Source organism: Balaenoptera ricei, chromosome 3, assembly GCF_028023285.1.
Source record: "Balaenoptera ricei isolate mBalRic1 chromosome 3, mBalRic1.hap2, whole genome shotgun sequence".
Classification (NCBI taxonomy): Eukaryota; Metazoa; Chordata; class Mammalia; order Artiodactyla; family Balaenopteridae; genus Balaenoptera; species Balaenoptera ricei.
Genome location: NC_082641.1, coordinates 106,553,260 through 106,567,561, shown reverse-complemented (window position 1 = coordinate 106,567,561; position 14,302 = coordinate 106,553,260).

The window sequence follows — 14,302 nt, the reverse complement described above, 5'->3', positions numbered from 1 at the left end:
TCTGTTGTATATTCTTGTCTCCTTTGTCATAGGTTAACTGACCATAAGTGCATGGGTTTATTTCTGGGCTTTCAAACCATACTGTTTTGATTGCTGTAGCTTTCTAGTACAGTCTGAAGTGAGGGAGCATGATTCCTCCAGCTCTGTTCTTCTTTCTCAAGATTGTTTTGCCTATTTGGGACTTTCTGTGTTTCCATACAAATTTAAAATTTTTTGACCTAGTTCTGTGAAAAATGCCATTGGTAATTTGATAGGGATTGCATTGAATCTGTAGATTGCCTTGGATAGTATGATCATTTTAACAATACTGATTCTTCTAATCCATGAACATGGTATATCTTTCCATCTGTTTTTGTTGTCTTGATTTTCTTCATTATAGTTTTCAGAGTACAGGTCTTTTGCCTCCTTAGGTAGGTGTATTCCTAGATATTTTATTCTTTTTGATGCAATGGTTGGGATCAGTCTTGAATACTACTTTTCCATTTAATTAATTACCAAACCATCTTGTAAATATTTCTTGTCTCTTTCTTCTCTTCACTACTAATAGGCACTTATCATTTCTAAACTGGATTTTTGCAAGCACCGACACGTGATATGCCTGACTCTGGTCTCCTAATAAATCTGTTCTCAGTAGACACAGAGTTTTCTGTCTGAGGGCAAATCTGAATACACTTCAAACCCTTTAATGGCTCCCCATTGCCTATAGGATCAACTCCAGTTGTTATAATGGAAAGAGCATAACTTTGACATCAGAGAGATGACTGGATGAATCCTAACTTGATTTGAGACCTCAGGGAAATCACTGTCTGTACTTCTATTCCATGGAACATATGGTGTAATGGGAGATATAGACCATTCCAGTTAGTGGGGGTGGGGTGGGGAAGGTGGTAAAATGGGAGAAGGATTATGAGAGCACCTAGTAAGGACATCTAACTCAAACTTGAAAGAGGAATAAAAGCATTTTGGAGTAAGTGCATCTAATTGAAGATCTGGAGGGAGAAGTTTGTTGGGTTTTGTTGGTTAATGGAAAAGGAGGTGGTGGAAACAGAGCAGAGCAATTCTCTGCAGAAGTAGAGGGAAAGGGATGCATTAATTAAAACTTGACTGTAAGGAACAAGGCCTTTTGGTTTTTTTATAGATAAGAAAGTAAGAGAGAATACATTCCTTTCAAGAAATTAAAAGTGGTGCCATAGTAATATGCTGGGAGTTGTATAAGATAAAACTGGAGAAATAAGTAGGGGATTAGACCACAGAGGATTATAAAATCCGTTAAGAAGTATATATTTGATCCTGACAGGGGGCTAATTTAGGGGGCTAATTTAGGATTTAAGCGAGGAGAAATAGGAGGTCTGCGTTGTAGAATCTTCACTCTGGCTATAGTGTTGATGAGTCATCGAACAAGGACCATAATGAAAGTAAAGTAGGGAGAAGTTTCTGCAGTTGGTGGCCTGGACAAGGGTAATGGTGGTAGAGATAGAGAAAAGAAGATGGACTGAAGAACCGTTTGAGAGAAATCATTCATAGTACTTAGCAATTGGATGTGTGGGGTGAGGAAGAAGAAAGAATCAAAGCAGCACAGATTTCAGATATAAGCCACAGGGGGTGCAGGTGGCACCTCTCCCTGTCCTAGGGGATTTGAGAGCAGGAACAGACTTGGGGCAGGAAGCTAATGGACAGGTAGAGTTTGAGTTGCCTCTGAGAACCTTGGTGGGCCTATTCAGTAGGCAGTTGGATATCCAGGTCTGGGGTCAGGAGGAAGATCAGGACTAATGATGAAAACTTGGTTCTTCTTGGTGGATTGTGCTCTAAAGGCAAGTCACTAAGGGAGAATGTGTAGAAAGAGCAGACAAGCAGGCTGCAATCCCACAAAAGAGCTTTCATCATTTGCAAAATGGGAATGCAAATTTCCAGGACCAGTGGGAAAAATACACGAGCTAACATACGTAGGAGTACCTTGCAGAACACTTGGCTCACAGTAAGGGCTCAATAAATATTTTATTGAATGAATAAATGAATAATTCAACAAAAGCGTACACCTAATTTACTAATTTCCTTGTAGAGGTTAAGCAAAGTGAAAGTTAGTTTGCCATCTCTGAGAAAATTTTATGAAGAAAATGCAGGTTATGCCCATGCAAAAAAATACTTGCTCTTATCAGCAGAGGCAAGACTTATAAGGGGCAAGGCATTTGCTTTTTCTTAGACAAGAAAGTCACATTTATTAGCACTGGGTCCGCTATTTAAAACTGACCTCTGTTTGATCTTGACATTTACAAGCAAAAGGAAGTCTTTAGTTATGTAACAGGCCAGAAGTCCAAGCATCCCGCCTGTAACAACAATGACAACAGAAGCCCATTTGTCATTGTGCTCGACTCTACTCAAAACAACACATCTCTTCACCAGCTTGTATTCTTTCCTTACATCCTCTGAGGTTCCCAGTTGGTGTGCAACAATCCAGTAAGAGGGTTAAAATTGACAACTGCTTAGATAGGAGGGTGTGTGTGTGTGTGTGTGTGTGTGTTAAGAGGGAACTCTTCCACAATAAAATAAACTAGAACCAAATTGTTTAACAAAATTCTCAATTGCTTGGTTTCATGGTGATTAGGAAATGCATTCCAAGTCAAACAAGCTGCTTGTGATTTTGTGGCATTAAAGTAGACTTCCAAACAGATTGGAAAACAAAAACTCATTCACAAAAACTCATGATTTCAGATTGGCATATCAAGCATAATTTCTGAGCATTTGCAGAAATGAATACTCCTACCAAGGGCACATTACTTTTTTCAAATAAACTTGACATCAAGGGATCCACTGTTGCATTTAAACAATGGAGAAAGAACCAGAACATTTTTGGTGGCAATCTCAATATGTATCAAATCACTTTTAGCTACTCACACACATATTCAGCATCTAAAAATTTGCTGGAGATCTATATCCTTTCTATTCCTAAACTTAAAGAAAACATAGATTGAGCACTAAGACGCAAATAATGGGAGTTTATTTTAGAGCCTTAGGTACAAAATGATGAATAAATTTTGGTTATTAGAGTCAAACATACTAGTCTTTTGTCTTTCTGGTTTTCTGCTTACTTTTCTCAGTCTTAAAGGTAAAAGATCAGTTAGAAGCTTCGTTCAATTGCCAGAAACTATTGCATATGTCAGAGGGGTTCATGATAGTTCTCACACTGAGAGAAAGTATTGGTAAAGGACCCAGAAGACTCACTCTAAATTCCAGCTCAAAAATTCACCTGAGATTTACAACCAGAAATAACTGCTGAAAGTCATTCCATTATAGAGCATTGGAATTGAGAGTCCATAGAGCCATGCATCTATGAATAATTGATTTTTTTAAAATTTATTTATTTACTTATATTTTATTTTTGGCTGTGTTGGGTCTTCGTTTCTGTGCGAGGGCTTTCTCCAGTTGCGGAGAGCGGGGGCCACTCTTCATCGCAGTGCGCGGGCCTCTCACTCTCGCGGCCTCTCTTGTTGCGGAGCACAGGCTCCAGATGCGCAGGCTCAGTAGTTGTGGCTCACGGACCTAGTCGCTCCGCGGCATGTGGGATCCTCCCAGACCAGGTCTCGAACCCGTATCCCCTGCATTGGCAAGCAGATTCTTAACCACTGCGCCACCAGGGAAACCCCTGAATAATTGATTTTTGACAAGGCTTTCAAGACCATTCAATGGGGAAAAATCGTCTCTTCAACAAATGGTGCTAGGAAAACTGGATATTTACATGCAAAAGAACCTTGATGTTACCAGACAAAGCACTACATGCAACAGTATGGTGAAGGGGTTGGATGAGCAAAGCAGATATTTGCTAACCTAATATCCATTCTCCCCTTCTTAGTAAAAAAAAAAACAAAAACCCTTATACTCTTGGGGTGACAATGTGCCCAGTTAAAAATCCATATTTCCTAGCCCCCATGATATTAACCATGGTCAGGCATATGTAAGAATTCATTAGGTGAGTTTTGGAGAAAAGCTCTTCAAAGAGGCTGCTCAGTTGGCAGTTGTCCGTCCCTATTTTGCACTTGCCTTTTTCATCTTCATGCTACTTGACTTCATGAATGGCCGCAGCTGCAGGTGCCTCTTGGACCCTGAGGATGGAAGCTATGTTTGTGAATGCGTGGAGACCAAGCCCAGGCCTCTGAGAGCTGCGGAGCTCCTGAGCCTATTCTGGGCTCCCTGTGTCCAGACTTACTCGATTACTTGTTTAGGCCACTCTTATTTGGGTTGTTTGTTTTATGTACCCAAGATTAATCCTCACTGATTCACTTAGTTACTGTGGAGCTGGGGGGTGCAAAGCAAGAGTGATGGTTCCTCTTCACCATTTGGTTTGGGTTAGGGCTGGAAATTCACTTCAGTGTAGAGTGGGAACTTGTTAGAAATGCACATTCTTGACCTCCACCCCAGATGGACTGAATCATACACTCTGGGGGTGGGACCCAGCAATCTATCTAACAAGCCTCTAGGTTCCAGTTTGGGAACCAGGGTGAGTTCTTTTTGTTCAGTGCTGCTTGAGTAGGAAACTTCTTTAAATGGCTTTGACCTATGACCACACGTTCTTAGGAACAGGGTCTTTGAATTTTAAAAATACTTATGTTCTAATATCAGCCTCACTGTTTATTAACTGTATGACCTTGGGAAAATGGCTTAACGTTTTTGAGTCTCATTTTCCTCATGGGGATTATAATAGTAGTGCCCTAATAGGGTTCTTGTGTGGATCAAATGAAATGTCTGTCAATTGAAGCACAGTACCTGGAACACTATAGGTGCTTAATGAATGTCAGTTTCTCTACTCTGCCTGCCATTGGCAATACACTGCAGGGGTCTGGTACCAGGCCTGAATCCCTATAGGATGTGAACTTAACCACCACCCCACTACACCCCCTTTCATGCTTTGTCTCCATTATTGCTTCTGCTATTCTTTAAGATGGAAGAGAACCTTAGACAGGGAGATCCCAGGGGAAAAAAGAAAGGGAAAGGAATCGTCTTTGCATATAACATAATTGGTCCAGTTCAGTAAAGAGTGAGGATACAGGAAGCTGCTGTTACTAGTTTTATTTGGGGCTTTTGGAAATGTCTCTCTCATCAGGTAAGGGGGAAACTATGCCTAACTGGTATATGAGCTATGACTAAGAAGTAAGAAAAAGACTCCCATGTGCTTTTTTCAAAAGTTGAGAAATAAAACTAGCATGTTCTTCTCCATTGAAATTTCTCGGCACTTTGTCACCAATAAATCTCTCTTTATGAAAACAAAAAGGGCAAAATTATTTTTATGCTCCAAAGATCATCAAGGGCCCCTTGCTGTGTCTTGTCTATGTCTTATTCCTACCTGGGAAAAACAGTTGGTAGAAAAAAAGATCAAGTTCCCCACCAAGCTTCCCACCTCCTAGCTCTTGCTTCAAATAATGACATCTCTTTCGCAGCTATCATATATGCCACACTTAATATATAACTAATGTTTTGCTAGGTATGGTATCCAAAAGACGCCTGAAGCTAATTCTGACTACATAATTGTTACTGGATTCACCTCCTTGGTGAGACAATAACCACAGATTCCCCTCACTCCCCAGTTCCCCGCCCCCAAACTCTGAAAAGACCAGATACCAGAGCTGAATGGGCAATTCAGCTCCCAATCTTGGCAAAATCAGAGAATGGGCAGAAACAGATAGAAGACTTAAGAGATGAAGCGGAAAGAAGGTTAAAGTACTAAAGTCCCTTTACCAAATGAGGAGCTGAGAAAGAAGAGAAGAGAAAGCTGGGTGGTAAAAAAGCCAGCTAGGACAGGGGAGCTGGGGTGGGAAGGGGACCTTTCCTGGTTGAAAGACTGAGATTGTGAGCACCGGAGAAGAGCCACTGTGTTGCGATCTGGGTGTCTTTCAAACACTTTGAGAGACATCAGTAGAAAAGGAAACTTACATACACACACACACACACACACACACACAAGCCCATGACATATGACTCAGAAAATACAGTTCTGTTATGACCACTAGCAGCGGTAGAGATAAATTAACATTCATTGAGAACCTACTAAGAACCAGGTACACTCCTCTCGTTCAATCCTCACTACAGCCCTATGAAACCAGTGCGTTCACCCTCTTCTGCATAAGACCGCTGTGACTGAGAGAGACTAAGGGAACTGCCCAAGGTCATAAAGCTAGCAAGTCCTGGGGCAGAAACAAAGCCGGAGCTCTCCCGGGTCTGCTGCTGGGAGCCGGGAACCAGAGGCTGGTGATGACTGAGGCACACTGGGCCGACACTGCTCCCAGAGGAAACGTCTCAGGAACTGGCCTCCTGCGTCCCTCTGCGCTGGTGGCTCTCTGGATCTGTGCTCCACTCTGACACTGTGGCTTCTCCTGACACTCTCTTAGCACAAAAACTGTGCAATCTCTTTGCTCACGTACGGTCATCAACTGCAACCCCCGGAGCCCCTTTCTTTGTCCCTCCCGTGTGCACTGGGGATAGAAGCCAGCACACAGGCAAAAACTTCCTTGTTATGAGTTTCCCCTGAAACCTTTTCACTCTTCTTTTTTCTCCTCTTGACTCTTTTCCTTCTTTCCTGTGTCTCCTTGTCTAGTCCTTTCTCTACTACCTAATTTCCAGGCATTTCCCGCCACGGGTCTTAACCTGCAGGAAATATAATCAAGTATTTTCTTTAGCAAAACTTGGCAATGTTTTGAATTATCTACAATTATTACCCAGGAAAAGAGATGGATTCTTATGTCCCTTTCTCACTCTGGCCAGCTGACTTGCTGCAAACTTACTTCTTAGAGCTGTGAACAGCCCCAGTTAAAAGTACTAATTGCAAATTATCCTGATGTCATATTTCTTTTATTTTGACACTAGTGGCATGACCGCAGGGAAATAAAGAGTAATTGTTAGCTAAGGGAATCCAACAAAGAAGTCTGTGACCTCACAGAGGAAGCACCACAGTCCCCTTATTTCCTCACTAAGTTCCTTCTTTTGCATAGTGAGCCAACAGAGACCTTGCTGGAAGCGACCCTAGAAAGGTTCAATTTAAGTAACCTGAGGCCCAGGACCAACAGGCGTTTAGTGTAGATGAACCCCGAGGCATCTATCTGGGTTAGTTCTATGTGCATCACTAAGAGGCAGAGCCAGGAGGTAAGAATTTAGCTAATGTCAAAATTCAGAAGTTTCGCAAAGGCAGGACCCACTGGTTGACAATACCATGAGCTTCCACTCCTTAGTTCCAGCACAAATCTTTGTCCTCAACATTTCCTCTCCTCTTCCCGCTTGTTTCTAGCCCACCAGGCCAGCCCATCTGACAAAATGATTTGGATTACCAGCGAAAGCCAGCTAGCATTCCCACTGTCTTTGTGACAAATCCTAAATTAATGGTATTTAAAAGAAGCCTTAACTCAGCCATAAAAAGAAACGAAATTGAGTTATTTGTAGTGAGGTGGATGGACCTAGAGTCTGTCATACAGAGTGAAGTAAGTCAGAAAGAGAAAAACAAATACCATATGCTAACACATATATATGGAATCTAAAAAAACAAAAAGGTCATGAAGAACCTAGCGGCAGCACAGGAATAAAGACGCAGACCTATTAGAGAATGGACTTGAGGACACAGGGAGGGGGAAGGGTAAGCTGGGGCAAAGTGAGAGAGTGGCATGGACATATATACACTACCAAGTGTGAAATAGATAGCTAGGGGGAAGCAGCCGCATAGCACAGGGAGATCAGCTCGGTGCTTTGTGACCACCTAGAGGGGTGGGATAGGGAGGGTGGGAGGGAGGCGCAAGAGGGAAGAGATGTGGGGATATGTGTATATGTATAGCTGATTCACTTTGTTATAAAGCAGAAACTAACACACCATTGTAAAGCAATTATACTCCAATAAAGAAATTCAAAAAAAAAAAAAGCCTTAACATGTATACACGTAAACAGGAAAAAATACTCCTTCACACACACACACACACACACACACTCTCTCTCTCTCTCTCTGTCTCTCACACACACACACACACACACACACACACACATCATTGTCTGGACCACTAAAGACAGTTTCTCTTTTTGCAACCACAAAGTGGCCTAGCCTGGTAAGGAAGACAGTGGCACCCAGTGGACAAATGTTTGATTGTTTGAGACACGTGTCCCATTCAGAAATATTCTCCTTTCTTAGCTTTAAGAAAGGCTATTTGCTCCCCTTACCTTTCCCTATCCTTCTGCCATCACATTTTTAAAACATCTACTGAATTTAAAAATAGGGGGGAGGGGAGTGTCGTTACAGTTTTTATCTCTTCAAGAATAAGACTAAACTGAAACACTGGAGAAAACAAAAATTTCAGGATTAAATTCTCTGAGAACAGTGTCTATATTTGATTAACTTATTTCAACAGTAACAGTGGAGACAGCCAAATCTAATAAAATATTCAGCTTAATTAAAAATGTAACATTGAAAATGCCTGTAATGTGCTTTTTTTTCGCACATAATATTCTCCTTTTCCTCACACCATTGCCAACTTCCAATTAAATTGCCTTGGTTATATGCAAATTTGGCAACTCAGGGGCAATACTTCAGGAAAATAACATACACAGATCCTGCAGCTTAATACTGTGCTGCAGTCTATCTGGGAACCATACAAACACCTACTATTTTCACTCTCCAGCCCCTACAGTGATTCTTTTGGTTGTGAGCTACTTGGGTAGAAAAGCTTTGCTTATCTATCTTTCTTCCCTTAAACAGCTAACTAACATCTTACTCATGGTAGTTACAAAGAAGTTGAGTGAAATCCAGTTTCCATTTTATGTAATTAATCTGCTAAACACTGAAAAGAAGTATCTAATTGTTTGATGTTACATAAAGGGATCAGCCAGTTAAGAATCTTAAATATTAGGGGCTATTTGCGTTGGATAAAAACATTTTATAAAGAGCAAAAGGGATGAGAACTTTTATGGGTGAACTGAATTTTACTGATTTAAATCATTAAAAGACGTTCAATTACAAAATAAGCATACATCTTCTTAGTGTAACCTAATACCAGCAAGGGTGCCCTCTTTTAGTTAGCCATTCAAAATTTCTTCCAAGTCTGTGTGCTCTGAAATCCTTAGTTTTTATGCTTTGAAATGGTACCTCATGTTTATCATTATATTCTTTGTAATTCAAATTTTGCCGCAGTTTGAAGCTTGCTTTTTCTGTTGTTTTAAAGAAAAGACGAGTTGGCAAGCCAGCGTTATGGCACATGGGTGAGATGGAATCTTTCCCCAGTGGGTCTGGGCCTAGGGCATCACGCTTTTGTTAATTGATGGAAGGCCCCCGTGACCCCTTGCGTCTATCACATTTAGGTAGTTAGCAATAAACACATCCCAAAGTAAGAGATGTACTTTTTTGGTAAGCTGAAAAAAAAAAATGGAGGCCATTTGTGCATGTATCCCTACAAGACATGTTAAATGTACTTCTTTTTCTCATAACACAAGCACATTTTCCCCCCCGTCTCTGCAAAAATTCTTATAAAATTCTGATGCACTCAACTTTTGCTATTACAGAGCTTTCTTATTAAAAACTCAAAATTGTTTTTCAAAAGTTTCTAAAAATTTATTTGCAAAATGTCTCAATCCATGGCAAATCAATCAATGTTTATAGCATCTCAGGGTCTGTGTCCTTTTCCTCCACCGACTGCCACCAACAGTGAGCACTGGTGCCCTGTGCTGTGGGAGGACCCACACTCCTGGCAGCTTTGCTCTCTGCCAAGCCCCCCTGCCCAGGGGCAAGGGCAACGGTAACAGTAGGATTTGTACCACGTACACTATACTGTTTGCAAAGTGTGATTGTGTTGGGAAATGGTCTGAGCTTTACTGATAGCCATACTCCGTGTCTCTGCAATCGGAGACCTGGTGTGTAGGCAGATGACCTATAAGGCAACCCGACGGCCCGTAGAGGCTACGCTCCACCTATGACTTGCTTTGCTTCTGTGAGTGTCACAGCCCAAGAGGGATGCCAGGATTTGAAAAACTCTCTTTCTTCACATAATTGGAGAAAGTTGTTCCTGTGTGGTTCCTATAGGTTTTATCTTACTTTGGGGCTTATCTGTTTATAATGCAAATATGTTTCACTTATTCAGAAATCTACTTGCTTAAAGATGGCTTTCCTAACTCATGGGCTGTGGCGAATGAAAATCTAAATATAAATCTAAGAGGAGTTTTAAAGGCTGAAAAGGTCCATACAGATTAAAGTAATTATTGTTATAACTAAAATGAATGAAATGGGGTGTGTGTGTGTGTGTGTGTGTGTGTGTGTGTGTGTGTGTGTGTCATTAGGTACAGAGGCTAAAACACGTATTTAGATTTTCCTTGCTCTACTGCACACTGAGGAACATATATTTCCAGTCCCAGTGACAGGTATTACCTGTTCGGATAAGACTTTAGCCTTTTCTTCTGCTTCCTTCAGGCAAATCTCCAAGGCCTCGAGCTGTGCCAAAGTAAAGGCCATCTGTCTGGTTTCCAGGGACTCTTTCTTTAAAACAATAATCAAGTATTACTTTTTGACATGGGTAGTTTCCTGAGCGCATCTCAAACAACTCTGGGGACTAAGGACAGGCTTAATAAACTCACACAAATCATCTCCTTTTCTTCTTCAACATAGCAATAAAACAATGAAATGTTACAAAAACAATAGTGTTATTTAACAGTTTAGAGTCTAAAGGCAGAGTAAAAAAAATGCATATTAACGAGCAATGAACAGCTTTAGAAAGGTAGAATAAAATATCCATGTTGAAATTTGGTTAGTCTGCAACTTTTATTCCTGATACAAACAGAACTTTTCTTCAAGAGGTTAGAACCAAAATTTCACATTCCCAATAAGAGATGTCATCTAGAATGCCTACATTTTTAACATTCACCTATCTTGGGGGTCATAGTCATTTGAATTCAGAGAAGCTCTTGTTTCCTTTGATTGTCACCTTCTTATCACAAGTTTAATTAAAGCACAGATACTACATGGTTTAGAATCAGATCATTCTTCCCCAGAACGTGGCTAATACGACTCAAATCAGCAGATGTGTAGACTTTCCCTCTCAAAATTAAATTGCTCTTTCTCATGTACAAGCAGAAAAATGTGCAAAGTTGGTATGAGAATATCAGTTACCAGCACTACTGAGACTAGAGCACTTCCTGACTACTCTTTGGCCATTGAGACAATTAATTAATAAATACACAGCAATATGAAAACTTCAAAAGAAAACCTCATATGTGCTAGGATTATGATGTTCCTATAGCTTCCTTGGATGTGTCCTGTCTTCTTGTGAAAGTTCAGGCTGCTGCAGCTGCTTCCAATTAACCCCACAGGAAAAAAAGAACTGTGTTCCTACATATTAAAAAAAAAAAAAACCCTGCTGCTTTATTTCCCCTTTGGTTTAGGAGCCCACCAATTTTATACATATGTGCATTTCCTGACGATACAATAGAGCCATCTGGTGGTAAATGGAACCAGCCATAAAAACAAAGCATTTATTCAGTTCCTATAATTGTTCATGCCATTCTTTGAACCTTAGGACCCTGGCATGGACCTCTGATATAAATAAATGTTGCTCTGTTCAAAAACAGCATGGCTTCTAAGTCACACATGGCTGCATAATCTCCCCGAGGTCAGCCTTTGGGGGGTGAACATCTTGGGTTAGAACAGTGATATTGGGGATGAACAAATGACCCTCAGCCTCCCATATATGATTCCAGTAATTTCAAGAGTCAGTCCAAAATATCTCAAAACAAAAGTCTCAAAACAAAATTCTTGTGTATTTATACTTACAGGTAGTTTATGATACAAAACATTTTATGCATAAAGGAGAAATTGTCAAAAGTCCAAACTTTTCCAAAAAGATTAAGGATCCCTGATCTAGATTGCTATTTCCAGGGGGAATCTTCTTGTCCAGTGTTTGACCTCGAGGAAGTTTTTAAAAGTAGACCCAACAAGATCATCTAATCTATTTCTCTAGGTCTTTTTCTCCAAACATCCCTAATTTTCCCTGCCAAGAAGGACAACCATTTCCAGTAAGACAAAAGCATTGCAAGTCAAAGCCAAATGAAACAGGCTTGACTGGAGACTGTTATTAAATACCATAGGACTTTTTGTACAGGTAGATTTAAGAAATCATCATGTGTTATAGAACAAGGAGAGTCCTGAGCAAACTGTGAGGAGTGCAAAGCCTGTCTCCACCTTTACCCCAGCTGTCACTCCCCACTCCCTGACTTGCCTTTCTGTCCCCCTCTCCTTTAAGGGAAAGAGCTATGAATATATCTACACTGGAGTAAAAATGGCCTAAACAAAGTCAAGCACTTTTTAATAGGAGACAACCTCCATTAACCAAAGGACTACAGATTAAATCAAGAATAATCTCGCAAATAAGTAAATAGGTTGTGTTGGAAGTTTTGGAGGTAGGTGTGTGTTTTCAGGGACTCTAAACAGTTAGGTGTAGTCAGTCCTTGCCCCAGTTTTGCAGGATGAAGTGGTACGAGAGCAGAAAGTTAGGATTTACACCATGAAGTTCATTTTCCCTCAGGCACATGTGGACACACAGTACATAAAGTGATTTATGTTTCTTATGAACATGAAACTGTCTTGGTGGTTAAAGTAATGGATGAGTGAATTATACTAATCAAAACTGAAAACATATGATATATATAGGTGTTTGGGGATTGAACCTGTGTCTGCGGATTTCCAAAGGGCAAATTCCAGCACTTCAGTGGGTATTCCAGTTTTTAACTTCTACTCTTTGTCCTAAAATTTTCTACCTAAATATCCATCAGTAATCTAAATGCATGTATCTAAGATAACCAAGATGATCAAAGTAAAAGAATATTACAGAATATTAATAATTCTATAAACTTTTTGGTTACAGTAAAGACACTAGATTACTATGCATGTGTGTTAAAGTTGACAGTCTACTAATTGACAAACCTTATGGAAAATTGTAAGAGTAGATTTTCTTTTAGCTGCAATGTTTCCTCATTTGAGAATCTGGAGGAAAATCTACTCTTTGTTCTAATTTAATTTTTCTTATTTCTCTAACCCATCTCAGTACCTTTTCATTGTCCCCTTCCTTACTTTTAAGTCATTATTTCTTTGTCTTACAATGACCTTGCTCTTCCTCAGCCAGACAAATCCCTTCCACCCTTCAGGACTGGTTCAAGGTCTCTGATTCATCCAAATCATCCACCCCCCTCTGAATCCACGTGCAGCACTTAGAAAGGCGCCTGAATGCAGAGGCTAGACAGGGCACTGCACTGAGCGTTTAGTAGGAGCTCAATAAAGAGTTGTTGATTGATTGAAGGCTCAGCAGTCAGAGAAGGGGACTGCACCAGATAGAGCGGTCCTTCACGCTGAGAGGCTGTAACAGTGACTCCTTTGAGCAATACTTCCCTGGCATCTGGCTTAGAACACTGACAAGGATCAGAGCCCCAGAGAAAGTCCGCTTGCCAAGGCCAGGGGCCAGACAGCGAAGCAGAGGGCAAGGAGGTGGCCGTGGGGTTGGGTGATGACGGCAGGGCTGATGTGAGGATTAAATGACGTAAATCAGGTAAATGCTTGGACAGATGAAGTGCTCAATTAATCTTATTTTGAATAATTCTATTCTCCTAATTCCTTTAAGGAGAATCATTTGATATTAAAACTTTCTAACTTACTTTTAAACCCTAGTAAAAGAAAGTTCCCATATTGGCCCTTTTGTAACAGCAAACGATCAAACCACAGCAGTGGGAAATTCAGTCAAGTATGCAATTAGAACAAAGTTAATATGTTAAATATGTGGGTGCATTTCTTTAAAAGCAAGATTGCTAAATAATGATGTGGTTATGGCAAATTCCGCCTTTACACAAGAGCAATTTGACGTGAGTCAGTGTAAGACAATTAAATGTTTCTAGCAATCTGGAGCATCTATCGTGCAGGGTTCCAGCAGCAGCCCCTGCCCAGTAGTGCAGTAACTTCCTGCCAGTTAAAACACGCTTTCAACACATTTTGCAACAAACTTCCTGCTTGATGTCTCCTCTATTTATTACCGTGGTCCATTGCTCTTTCCCAGTGCTTGACAAGCGCCGAAGGCCCTAAACTTCCCTACCCCTCTACGACCTGCTCATATTGCCCACGCTAGCCCCCCACCTCAGCCCCTTACCTCCGGGCAGATTTTTTCCATTCCTCCCTCAGTCTCTGGTGATCAGAATTCATTTTACAGTGGAAAGTTCGTCACTCTCATGTCCTTCTGTGCTTAGCATTTGCAATAGTTTCTTAGGTTAAATTGTCAATTTCTATTTAGGCAACAATTTAACAACTCAGTTCTCC